The sequence below is a fragment of the Armigeres subalbatus genome, chromosome 1, assembly GCF_024139115.2.
Source record: "Armigeres subalbatus isolate Guangzhou_Male chromosome 1, GZ_Asu_2, whole genome shotgun sequence".
Classification (NCBI taxonomy): Eukaryota; Metazoa; Arthropoda; class Insecta; order Diptera; family Culicidae; genus Armigeres; species Armigeres subalbatus.
Genome location: NC_085139.1, coordinates 264,795,230 through 264,807,825, shown reverse-complemented (window position 1 = coordinate 264,807,825; position 12,596 = coordinate 264,795,230). Strand labels below are relative to the sequence as shown.

The 12,596-nt window shown below is 44.1% G+C and overlaps 1 protein-coding gene across 1 annotated transcript in view; it reads right to left on the bottom strand.

Annotated features, from left to right (window-relative positions):
* LOC134207290 (frizzled-3) overlaps positions 1-2,048 on the bottom strand; it is a 170,404-nt gene extending 168,356 nt beyond the window's left edge. Inside the window, exon 1 of the mRNA XM_062683014.1 lies at positions 1,448-2,048. The gene's annotated coding sequence lies outside the window, so the exon portion shown is untranslated. The remainder of the gene's footprint in view (positions 1-1,447) is intronic.
* Positions 2,049-12,596: the final 10,548 nt, after the last annotated feature.

Here is a 12,596-nt window from a genome sequence, read left to right as displayed (position 1 = left end):
AATTTATTGCTTATACATAAAAGAGTGTCTAATATTTTATGCGACAAACGTCAATTCACTGTTTTTAACGAAGGAGAACAAAAGAAAACTTACGATGATTCAAATAGATGATTCAACTCATCTATGAGTTTTTAGGTGTTGAGTTGGGTGCGTTTCAACTCACGCTTGATTTGAATCATCCATGAGTTTTGAGATTTTGAATTTTTACAAACACTGCATAGGCGCACGGATCAAGAAAGCAAGGGATGCCTTTGCGAGTTTAAGAAATATCTGGAAAAACAGGCAGATAAGTGAACGCGCCAAAATACGAATTTTCAACTCTAACGTGAAATCTGTGCTGTTATACGCTAGCGAAACATGGTGTGTATCAGTGGAGAACACTCAACGGCTGCAGGTGTTCATTGACAGATGCCTGCGGTATATAATTCGGGCTTGGTTGCCTCACAACTGGATCTTAAACAACGAGCTCCATCGTCGTTTCGTTGCCACCAGAGGCCGATAGCAACAGAAATTCGGCATCGGAAGTGGGGCTGGGTCGGCCACACCCTACGTAGGGGCGGAAACGAAATCTGTAATCAAGCATTAGACTGGAACCCAGCGGGACATCGCAGCAAAGGTAGACCCAGAGGCTCATGGCGGCGAAGCCTCAATAAAGAAATAAAAGAAGTCGACCGAAATCTAACCTGGCAGCATGCTAAAGCGATAGCTGGGCAACGCTCAGGATGGAGATCTTTCAAGTCGGCCCTTTGCACCACCGGAGGTGTACAGGATCCATAAGTAAGTAAGTACGGGCGCTACTGCGTCCACAAATAAACTTGTTTATATATAAAGACACTCAAATGAAGTAAAATGTGTTTTGACGGGGATAATCAAGCTAACGCTTCCAGGGACAAAAAAACATGGAGCAGTTGTAAGTAAATCAGGGTGTCTACTCGAGATCTGGGGGAAAATTCCCTGAGTTTTCCAGGTTTTTCCAGGTGCTAAAATCATATGAAAAAAATCGGTTTCTGCAAGTCAGAATTTGTAAATGTATGCGGGTTATTACCTTCATAAAAATTGTATGAATACAGAAAACTTGGAGAATTCTAATTGTTTTTGACTCTAACTCGAAGGAATTATTTTCACTACTTCGAGTTCTTGCTCTTGCTCCGTATTGCTCCATTGAAAGAAAGCAGTTGAGCAGTCAAATTGAAGATTTTTTGTTACACGTTGAGCAAATGTTAACAAGAATATTGATTCGGGAGGATATACTCCATGATAAATTCCTTTTCTAAAAGCTTCATTGCGGGGGCACTGGAGCTGATGCATTTTGACTTGTTTTACAAAGGCTTTGCGAAAAAAATCTTTGTCTCCAACAAATAAGTAAGATGAGCTTGTCTATGACGACTGTTTCTCCAATTCTATTTCCATCGCACTTGTTATAACATGGTGGAAGCATGCAACTTACCTTTAACCTCAGGGGCTGCCTACTCTGCCGTTCGAGAGTCGTCGATGGTTAGGTTGGGCCCGCGCCGTCGCTAACTGTTTTAACAACGCCAGCGGTTGGGGACTAGGTACGAGCGTCGTTGGTCGGACGCCGGGATATTACGTCCGGCACTCACGGAACACACGCGCCGAGACGGGGTACCCGCGTCTTTATAGCTACAAAACTAGCTAACACAAGCTCACTTTCGTGTCCACGACTAGTACAATTATTCGGGGCTTGGTTTAGGGGTTCACTTTTCGGGGGCACTGGGATGGCCGCTTTAAAGGCCGGCTGTTTGGGACCACACTGGACTGTCGCTTTACCGACTATCCCATATTTTCTAGGCACACGCGGTCGGCTTTACAAATATGGTTTATTCACTACGGCCGGTTGATTGCGGAATCTAACGTCCCGAAATAACTTTCGTTTCCCGGCGGATTCCGGATTATCACTTGGGGTTCCGAAATCACACGATCACGCACTATCGGTATTGAGGCATTCTTTTCGCCAGTCGCACAACTTTTCGATTCGGATTCACGGTGCAGACCGTCTCGAATAAAAAACTCACTTGACCGGACTCTTCACACACGACCGTATCGATGGCTGGCTCAAGCCCAAAAGAGGACGAGCAATGGGGATGAGTCTCCACCGAACCCCAACCTTTTTCCCCATTCTTTTTCTGTTTCCGTCAGATCACGCATACCAACCGTATCGTGTGACTTTGGTAGCAGAAACTTGGATAGTTTTGGTAGCAGACGGCGTTCAAGTGGGCAGATAAAAATGAACAAATTTTAACAAAACTAATTCCTAACTCCTAACGCAAAACAAAATACATGTATTTTTTGTTTAGAATATTAATTTTAATGGGACGTGATTTCATGTTACATTGTGTCAGGTTGCGATGAGCTTGTTTTCGTGGCTTGTAACGATTGTAAGAGATTTATGCCTTTTTTTTATCGTAGGGACACGGCAGGTATTTCCGTCCTTCGTCGTAGGGGCTAAAACCAACGAAAGCAACGTACATTTGCTAGAACTCAACTATAGTAGAACGTTTCACCTGAGCTTACGATTTGGTACGTATGAGTTTTACAAAAAAGCGTCTTTTTTATTGGTTTTCGTGACTATGACGAACAGACGAAAATACCAGCCGTGTCCCTATATCGTTTGTATCGTTTTCAATTGAAATTGAAACTAACTTCAAACTCTGCGTTACTTCTTTGATTTGATGAGATGAAGAACTTTTCTTGGAATACCTCAAATTATCTTGTTTATCTACTTAAGCGGCTATTTCAATCATTGACGTCTACAGCACCCGAGTCGCTTTTTAGGACTTCTATAGGCTTCAGATTAAAATTGACCTCTCTTTTTTTTTTTTTTCAATAAAAGTATGTTTATTTATTTGCTTTGATTTTACATCTAGTGTACATTGTAAGTGTTTGGCCACACGACCCTTCATCTTTGTTATTAGTTTTTTTTTATTAATATTATTTTGAAAAGGAAGTAATTTCAAAATTCTCTAGTATGACATGGAAGCCTATTGCAGGCATTAGTTCATTTTGAAAAATTTGATAACCTAACTACTATGTACACTAATATTTACAATAAAAATTTGATAACCTAGATTGGAACTAGCGCCCTAATTGGAGCCTGATCCGAATGCAAGCAACGGACCCTAAACTTTTCTTTACACTCACCAAAGCGTTCATGTAAGGTTTTTATCCCGGCCAGACGGTGGACCTCGGATGTTCTTGTCCTGGGAGGGGTGTTTAGGATCATCCTCAGGAATTTGTTTTGGACCCGTTGAAGTTTGAGGTGGTGGGTTTTAGCACAGCTCTCCCAGACCGGCATGCCATATTCGATCACAGGATGAGGAGGAGGAGGATGATTTGCTTGTAGACAGCAAGCTTATTTTTCAGGGACAATGACGACCGGCGGTTGATCAAAGGGTACAGTAGTTTCAACAAGACGTTACACTTTGTCACCGTTTTGTCAACCTGTTGCCTGAAAATAAGCTTGCTGTCGAGGGTCAAGCCAAGGTAGCCGGCCTCATTGGCCCATTCCACGGTCGTGCCATTGAGGATGATTTTACAGTCCCCAGGCGGAACAAGTTTAGGGATTTGGAGTGGGGGAAAATGATGACCTGGGTCTTCGCCGCGTTGATACAGATCTTCCAGCTGGTGAGGTACTCCGTCAGGGCATCCAGGCCTCGTTGGAGTTTTGCCACTAGCGCTCTGATCACTCTACCGTTGTAGACGATGGATGTGTCATCTGCGAACAGAGACAGAATGCCGCCTTCTGGAGGTTCTGGCATGTCGGAGGTGAACAGATTGAAAAGCAGGGGCCCGAGGATACTGCCCTGGGGAACGCCTGCGACGATGTTGTGCGCATTGGAACTCGCTCCGCTGATTGAGACCCGGAATGTCCTTGCCGACAGGTAATTGTTGATGATTTTCACCAGGTAGCTGGGAAGATTGTAGCGTTGTAGTTTGTACACCAGGCCATCATGCCATACATTGTCAAATGCCTTCTCAACATCGAGTAAGGCCATGGCGGATGTTTTCGAGACAAACTTGTTCCGTCTGAGGACGTTGGTAACTCGGGTCAGTTGGTGTACAGTTGACCGACCGCGTCGGAAACCAAACTGTTCCTCGAGTAAGATGTTGAGATTTTCGGCAGACTCAAGTAACCGATGATGAATAGCTTTTTCGAATAGCTTGGATAACCCTGAGAGAAGGCTGATGGGTCGATAACTTTTGGGGGAGGAAGGATCCTTCCCAGGCTTCCGGATGGGATGACTTTCGCTGACTTCCAGGACGATGGGAAGTAGCTAAGCCGGAGACACTGATTAAAGATCAGCGAGGTGCTCAAAGAACGGAGCACTCATGTGTTTGAGCTCGAGATTCAGGATGCTGTCGAAGCCTGGGGCCTTCATGTTCTTCGACGATTTGATATAGGCCGTCAATTCGTCAGCTGAGATCTCCAACTCCTCCGAGAAGTCGTTGGGAATCAAATGGATGTTGTTAGCATGCTCGTTGACGGCTGCTTCGTGTGGACTGACGATGTTCTGCCCAAGATTGTGTGAGCTGACGAAGTGACGACCTATTTCAGCGACCTTCTCTGCAGGAGTTATCAAGCGATCCTTAGAGCCATTATTGTCTAGTGGAATCAAAGGTGGAATGGGCCGAGGCTTGGATTTTAGAATTTTGGTCATTTTCCAGAACGGCTTAGCATAATCTGGGAGAGTGCGGATCTTATTCGAGAAGTCGTTATTTTTGAGGTCCACCATTCTGGCCTTGATAATTTTGTGATTCGATTGCAGCGTGCCTTAAGCTCAGGCAGTCCAGTACGCTGAAACTGCCTGCGAGTGACATTCCGCAATCGAATCAAATCTTTGGTGAGTGTATCGATGTTTAAGGAGTTGCTTACCTGCCGAGCCGTCGGTACGTGTTGCTCTCGGGCCGCCGTGATCGCCTCCTCGATAGCGCACAGCTGGCGGTCGATACTTTCCGGCGTCTCCGGACGCACCTCGTAGTCGACGGTGTTATCGACGCACTGCTGGAACCGCTGCCAGTTCACTCGGTGGTAGTTCCGCCGTAACTGCTGGTGCCGATTGACCGAGGAGCCCAGTTCCGCCACCACCGGATAGTGATCCGAACTGAGCTCCTGGTATACAACCGGCTGCGAGACGTGGTCACTCAGGTTTGTTACGTAGAGGTCGAGCGTTGCGTGGGCACCGGACCGACTCAGCCGAGTGGAGGAATCCGGGCTCAGGATCGTGTAGTGGCCTTCCTCCATGTCGTTGCTCCAGATGGTGCCGTTTCGATTGCCGCGACTGTTGCCCCAGGCTTGATGTTTGGCATTCAAGTCGCCGGCAATGATATACTGGCCTTGCCTCCGCGTCAGCTTGACGATGTCCCTCCGAAGGGCAGCCGATGATCCATCGCCGGCTTTGGCTTGCGTTGAACAGTACGCCGCGATGAGCGCGATTGTGCCGACCGAAGTGGTGATTTCGACACCGATGGCCTCGATGACACTGAGCTGGAAGCTTGGAAGCAGACGACAGTTGATGTTGTAGCGAAGAGCGATGGCCACCACCTCCCTGGTCGGCCGGTCGAGTCGCACGATGCGGAAGTCCGATGTTGATGTTCACCTCCGGTTTTAGGTGCGTTTCGGTGATGAACGCCACGTCTATTTCCTTCTCCTCAAGGGAAATCCTTCAGCTCGATTGTTTTGCTCTTTAGCGAGCAAGCGTTCCAGTTGACCAGGCCCACCCTAGCAGCCATTTTCAATGATGAACATGCCAAGTGTGAAGACCTGGTCGAATCGGGTTTGCAGCCGCGCAGTCGAGTGGCGAGCTGCGCGAAGATCGGCATCAGTTGCTCCGGAGTGTACAGCGGAGCAGATTCTTCCGGTGGGACGGCTTCGTTCTCCGACTGCCGACGGAACCCAGGAGGAGGGAGCGGGGCCATTCGCTGGTGGATGGTGCCGACGATGCTGGAGCTTGACCGATGCAGCTGCCGCTGCCAGTCGCTTGTGCGGCTGTAGCGGTGGGAGTATTGGAATCACACGACGGGGAGCCGGGATAGCTGGAAAGTTCACCTCGTTGATTACAGGAACACGGTTCTTCTTCGGAATGGTCCTGGTGGAAGCCTTCTTCCGGATTTCCAGGAGCTCGGCTCGCTTTGGGCAGCCCTTTGTGGTGGCCCGATGTTTGTCGCCACAGTTGGCGCACTTGGGATCGGCCACCTCCATTTTGTCGCACTCGTCAGTCGGATGGGGTTCGCCACACTTGTTGCAGCGCGGCTTCATGCGGCAGTTCCTGGTGCCGTGCCCGAAATTGAAGCAGTTGGTGCATTGCGTGACATCGCGGTGCACTGGCCGATATCGCTCCCAGTCAACGACGGTGTAATTTATAACGCCAACCAGCTTCAGGTCCTTCCAGGTAGTGGAGCCGTGCTCCAGATGGATCAGGTAAAGCTGGTCGCGATATTTCCTCGCCTTGTCGTGACGAGCGATCTTGTGGACGGCTACTGGCTTCAGTCCGCAACTTTCAAGCTCTGCTTGGAGCTCTTCCTCCTTCATGTCGTGAAGTCCTCGCAGCAAAGCCTTGAGCGGCTTCGTGCCGGGGTGGTCATGAGTGTAGTACTCATACTTGTGGACCTCGAGGAACTCCACGACGGATTGATGATGGTCCCTGTTGGCCGGCATCACTTTCACGCCCTCGCTGCAGAGCCGAAAAGTACATTTCAGCCCCTTAGCGATCAGCTGGCGAATTTTTGGGCGTAAATCCGGCGGATCGCCCTTCACAAACACGGGCGGGCACTTCTCCTTCCGCTCCGGGTTGCACCTGCGGAAGCGGCGATAGCTGCTTCTTGCTCTTTTTCGGCGGATTGCCGGCGTCATCAAGCGGCAACGGCGAGAACACGTTGCTCTGCAAAAGCTGCTTGGAGGGGTTACCCGCGCCACCAAGAGCAGTGCGCTTAGGCACTTTTCCAGCGACCGAATCGGCCACCGAGTCTCCCATGACGGGTCCGGGAGAAAATAACGCCAACGCGACAAGCGAAAACGTAAACAGCGAAAGAACGAGAAAAAACACTTCGAAAAAATGCGCGAGCAAAAAACACGTCCGTACGTGTTGCTGTCTCGAACTGGAATGGAAAATTGACCTCTCGAAAAGAGGAATATGGAGGCAATTTGGTGGACAGAAATCCTTTCTAATTAAATTCACCCTGTTGTCAAGGTATCACTAAAGTGCAGAGCCGTAGCGTGGCCCTCCAGCGCCCTTGGCGAAACCTTCATTGGGCGCCCTCTTACTTCCGTGCAGATGTTCAAAATAAAGAGCGTGATAAAAGCAGTAAGATTTAAAACTAATTTTTAGTTTCTTCACTGCTTCTCGTCGCATCGTCGTTGACGCGCACGACATTAGATTTCGTCGTGCAACCAAATCGCAGCATCACGATTTTATACATTATTATGTAGGGGAACTGTACCGTTTTCATATATTCATTTGCATTTCATAGCGAATCAAATAAATACGGCACCAATTTCGTCGTTTCTTTTAGCTAACATGCGTGCTCACTGCTGAAAAAAATAACAAAAAAAAAAAAGAAACAAAACAATAGTAGTTTGTGCAACAAGTTGCAAAAAGATGATTTTTTCAGCACGAGTTGTACGTTTATCCAACGAGGCTTGCCGAGTTGGATAAATACTACGAGTGCTGAAAAATCGAGTTTTGCAACGAGTTGCACACGCTATTTTTTGCAATGACGAAAAATGGGCTTCAATATGGTAAATTTGTAGCAAAACGGTACAAACTGATTTACTCCATATGATCATTTTCACCAAATAAATCATGTTGCTGCAGAGAACAATCATATTCCATGCTGTCGTGCCACATTGCATAGGTCGACAAGCCTTGAAGCGATAGATGAACTTGCCTTTAGAAAATTCTGATGTCATAGCCATCAAACTATTTCATTTATTACGCGACGCAGAGAATACACTATTAGATCACTTACCCAAACTTGATCAGCAAAATGTAGTCGTGTAACTACTGTTCTGATGTTGGTTTTTCATTATAACACCCAAATGAGTGCTATAATGGATTTTATACAACCCATTTGAGTTGCATAATGGTCATTAAAGCACCCATTTGGTTGGTATGGAAAAGTAGGCCGTTTTATCACTCAATGACGTACTGCAAACCAGGTATTATGATCAGGAATTGCAAAAATACCTTTTCATTGTCCAGTCCAGGAGCAGTAACCCTACATTTATACATTTTTATACATTGTCACTAGAAGATTTTTTTCAATCCTTTAAAATATAGAATTTGAAGTAACGTACAAAGGCGTTTTAAATGTTTTCGATACATTTATTTTACCAGAGTTCCTGACTTTGGATTGCACGACTACATACATTCGTGGTAGGTATGTGGCACGCAGAAACCAAAAATTTGATCCAGCAATGAGCGGATACTGTACAAAAAAAACCTGTCGGTAGTTTGAAGGAACTATAGGAATTTCAATAAAATTCAACTCTGCACTGAATTGGTAGATGGTCAATTGGACCTACACACTTAAATCGAGAACTTCAGCTCGGTAAAAAAAATTACCGGTTTCACCCGGTAAACATTAAATTTAACCGAGAGGTCGGTAAATATCGAAAAATAATACTGAGTTTTGTAATAAATTCTACCGACCACTCTGACATGCAATCAAATTTACAGGATGTCGGTATAATAGATTACCGGGTTGCTCTGTTCAACAAATTCTGACTGAAGTTGTCAGAAAAAATACCGAGACCTCAGTGAAAAAAATATGCGTTACTGAGCTTACGGTAATACTTTTACCGAGTTAACAGTTCACCCTCGATTCTCATGACGCTTGATGTGGCGCCATATTGTGTATTCTTTTTTTTTGTGGATTTCTAAACTACGTAGTAATTTTTGCTCGAATATTTGCGCGGGAGTGCAGGTTTTATCAAATAGTATTTTAAACAATAATGGTATTTATGTGAGTATAGAAGCGATCAAACTTACAAATAGAAAGTAAACTACTTGAATTTTCAGAAAGTTGCTGACTGCATCCGTCGGGGTTTCCGTTCGAGGAAGGGGATACAGAAGAAGCCAGTGTTCGAGAGTATTCTTGTCCGACGCTGCACGTCGCCAATGTCTACAAATAATCTTCCTCCTGATAAATTCACCTTGATCGTCGGGCGCAGCACTACCCGTCGGATCTTTAATGTAGCCTTATACCTCGGAAATCGAAAATGACGTCTAATCATAAATACATAGCGACCAAAATCCAACAGCAAAATCTCGTGAGGTGTGACGCTACCTTTGGGAACAATCTTCACCAGCCAGTCGGTTTTCGGTTCAAATAAATAAACATAATTCTACCAAACAATTTTTGCTTTCAATTTATTTCTTTAAATTCGTAGATACAATTCATTCGGTATTTTTATTACCGTAGTCTGTACTATATTTTACAGATCACTCGGTAATGTTTTACTGAGTGCTCAGTAAAAATTGACATTTCGTCAACGCACACTCAGAACCGAGACCTCGGTACTGAGTTGAACTATTTTACCGAGAGCTCAGCTGTTGAGAAATCGGTAATCTGGTAACCGAGCCCGGTAAATAAAATTAAGTGTGTAGTCATGTAAAAAAAACCTAGTCCAGTCTAGAGTGTGTTGATCGATGGCCAGAATAGCCATCGGGTCTGTCGGTAATTTGGTGGCACTGGTAAAATTGCTTGGACCAAAAAAATTCAACTTTGAAGTAAATCAGTTTCCATCATTTAAAGCTCTTCATTTAAGGCTTAACCAGTTTATATAGACCTTAGGGAAACAATCAAACTCATATTATCAATACCCATCGAATATTTAACGTCTTCACTTTGTCTTTTCACCTCACCTGAACTCATACAAGTTTCTGGTTCAATGAAATCGGAAATGTCACTGGAAAAATAGGCAAATAGTTTGTCTGTGTAAAATGAGTTAATTTATCTCAAATTCACACAAACTCTCTGTCACTACATTCGTGTATATGTTTTTACAGTCTACTCTGTGTTTCGCCTTTAGCGTATTGAAAAATCCCCTTCTAGGACTTCTTCCCCAAAAGCTTGTTCCATGCTTTTTTGCCATTTGTATTTCCTGATCTTTTCTTATACTTCCTCATACGTCAATCAAGTGATGAAAAAAAAAGTGGAGGTGATGGCACAAATTTCCTAAATTGAGGGAAACGCGCCACAGCGAAAAGAAAAGGAAAATGGCTCTCCGGATACTGGTCAAACGGTTGATTACGGAATCGTTGATTACCGAGGAAATCGTCTGATCGCTTAAATCTGAATCACTTTGAAGCGGTGAATTTGAGAATAATTTATGATCATTTCCCAAATTCTCGATTTCGGCGCCCCCTAAGGCCTGGCGCCCTTGGCGGGGGCCAACCTGGCCAACCACACGCTACGGCGCTACTAAAGTGTCTGGATTTTAGTGGCAACTAGCCAAATTTAGTCAAAACTTTGCAGAATCTTTGTCTATGATAAATGGTCGGGGTTCAACCAAACCGCACCAAGCGGCTTTTTGACTGACTTGTGATATTTTGTTCGTACAAGGAAAATGAAAATCATTCCATATCAATTCTTGTTACATTTGTTAATGGATATCCTCAGTTATACGGTTGAGGGATATCTGATAGATTGGCAATCAATTAAATCTCGTGCTGTTGTGCTCACCGCTCCATGGATCGACTCCCATTCGCGAAGTCGAAGCAGAATTCTTCACTAAAACAATGACAGTTCTTTATAGGTTTTTACAGTAGAGCAACAGAGAGGAGGAGATAGCGGCCATGTTTCACTGAAACTCTGACAGATAGCAATGGGATTTCCCATAGGAGGGAAGAGCAGAATTTGCTTCGACTTCGCGAATAGATCGTTGATGGTGTCGCTAACGTTGATTGCACTTATCCGTTCGTCGAGCTTCTGGCGGTACTCAGCCGATACTCCTTCCGCCGACAATCGCTGGATATTGTAACGCATCGTTCGCTGTGCGCCCATCCACCAGAACATGCTCTATCTGGTTGCAAGTTTCACCATTTGGGTGTCTCCAAGTGTGCTTTCGGATGTTCTTTCGTTCAAAGTAGGTGCTACTGATGGCCATCCCTCTGGCAGTAGCGAAATTTACTAGCCGTAGGCCGTTGTCATTGGTAGCGAAGTGAAGGCTCTCCCTACCAATTATGGGACGGAAAAAGTCCTCTCTACACGGAGATCCGAAACAATCCAAAATTAAGTCTTTTTCACTCAACTTGACAGCTAAGTGCAACCACTCAAAATTGAGATATTCGCTAAGTACCTGTCGGATTTTCTCTCTTTTTTTTTGTATAGGCCAAGCACAACAAAACACAAAATTCAATTTGAACTTAACTTTATTTTTTTCAATTTTTTTTTCCAATTTTTTCTTTTCCAACATTTTTCACATCTGCTGTCAACAACGTTCGTCACAAAACTGATCATTACTATCCACGGATTGTCTCTCCAGCCATAAACACTCTTAAAAATTGCCCAACAAATTAAATGAATTTCAACTCTAATATATTGCGTAACATTTTTAAAATAAATGTATACTGTACACTATGACACAGTTTTTATTTGTTGATTGAGTATTAGATTAAAGGAATATTTGAAATTCTACTATATACTATTCTCTACATCCTTCTCCTCCGCTACTCTCGAAAACTGAAACATATCACACAAATAACAATAATCAACATTGAAGTTTTCCTGGATATGATTGGCATGCTCTGAAAAGAAAAAAAATTATTAATCTTATATTATTTGGAGAACTATTTGGAAACGAGACTTACCAACGATAATTCATAATTGTATCACATAAATTATAACCCCTTATTGAGTAACAGCTAACTGAGCTCCACGTACTCTCTCGTCATGTTAGCAACCTCGGTTTTCTACGCCAAGGCAAAAGTTGATCTTTGTCATGTAATCATGGAGATAAGTTACCACGCTCTAGAAGGTCAATCTTGCATCAAAATCAGGAAATTGACTAAAACTTTTTTTGCTTATTTCATTCCTAACATTTTCTAACTCTACACATAAGCAACAGCTGATTTTAGTCATGCAGTCTTGAAGAGAGCTTACCAGGTTCTAGAAGGTCAATTTTGCATCAAAATCAGGAAATTGTCTACAACTGTTTGCTTATTTTGTACCATACATGATCTAACTCAACACACAACCAACAGCTGATTTTAGTCATGCAGTCATGAAGAGAGCTTTCCAGGATCTAGAAGGTCAGTCTTGCATCAAATCAGGAAATTGTCTAAACCTTTTTTTCTCATTTCGTTCCAAACATGTTCTAACTCTACACATAAGCACCAGCTGATTTTAGTCATGCAGTCATGAAGAGAGCTTACCAGGCTCTAGAAGGTCAATCTTGCATTAAAATCAGGAAATTGTCTACAACTTTTTGCTCATTTCGTACCATACATGATCTAACTCAACACACAAGCAACAGCTGATTTTAGTCATGCAGTCATGAAGAGAGCTTACCAGGCTCTAGAAGGTCAATCTTGCATCAACATCAGAAAATTGTCTAAAACTTTTTTTTTCTCATTTCG